Source organism: Schistocerca piceifrons, chromosome X (assembly GCF_021461385.2).
Source record: "Schistocerca piceifrons isolate TAMUIC-IGC-003096 chromosome X, iqSchPice1.1, whole genome shotgun sequence".
NCBI classification, from domain to species: Eukaryota; Metazoa; Arthropoda; class Insecta; order Orthoptera; family Acrididae; genus Schistocerca; species Schistocerca piceifrons.
In genome coordinates this window covers 181,444,357-181,445,266 of record NC_060149.1, presented here as the reverse complement: position 1 = coordinate 181,445,266, position 910 = coordinate 181,444,357, and the positions used below count along the sequence as shown (strand labels likewise).

The 910-nt window shown below is 41.4% G+C and overlaps 1 pseudogene; it reads right to left on the bottom strand.

Moving 5' to 3' along the window:
* Nucleotides 1-263: 263 nt before the first annotated feature.
* Nucleotides 264-380, bottom strand: LOC124723779 (annotated as a pseudogene).
* Nucleotides 381-910: the final 530 nt, after the last annotated feature.

The following is a 910-nucleotide window of genomic DNA, read 5'->3' as shown; positions in this document are numbered from 1 at the left end:
TATATATATATATATATATATATATATAGTAAAACAATTACAATATATAAAGACACAGAAATGTAATATCTTCAGGTAACAAAATAAAGAAAAAATTTATAGTACAATAGATGGAGATAGGAGGATATGCATTTCCGGCGTTACAAAAGCATGTGGTCAGCACACCGCTCTCCCGGCCGTATGTCAGTTTACAAGACCGGAGCCGCTACCTCTCAATCAAGTAGCTCCTCAGTTTGCTTCACAAGGGCTGAGTGCACCTCACTTGCCACCAGCGCTCGGCAGACCGGATGGTCACCCATCCAAGTGCTACCCAGCCCGACAGCGCTTAACTTCGGTGATCTGACGGGAACCGGTGTTACCACTGTGGTAAGGCCGGTGGCATTACGTACGTTTCAGACGCAAAAATATCAGTACAGGACGGCGGCCTTAACGATATCTATTCACATGTCGGAAAAGAAACATAGTCATTTTTATACCCGACAGCAAGCTACACTAAGTATCCCCTTCCTCCTCATTATTTCTTTACATCCAACTAAGTAAAATTACAAATTCAGTCTACGATATTGTTGTCGATGATGAACGAGTAAGCTGCCAATGTTTGAGCTCTATTACAACGATTTTTGTTGTATTTTCCTCGATTTTACGTATTTTCCCTCAGTTTTCGCAATTTTACCAGGTTTTACCGTAATTTCAACGCATTTTAACCAGTTACTGGAGTTCCAAAAGATTTCTCTCGACGACGTGTCACATCAACAAAGTATCTCATCGCGTCAATCTCGTGTAGCTATCAGCTAACGACATTGGAGCATGTTTTTCAACTTCTGTATCATTGCTAAACCACCCCCTCCATTACCTCGCGTGTACTATATACATGTGGACATACCGTGAACCCTATTACACTGTCTACGTT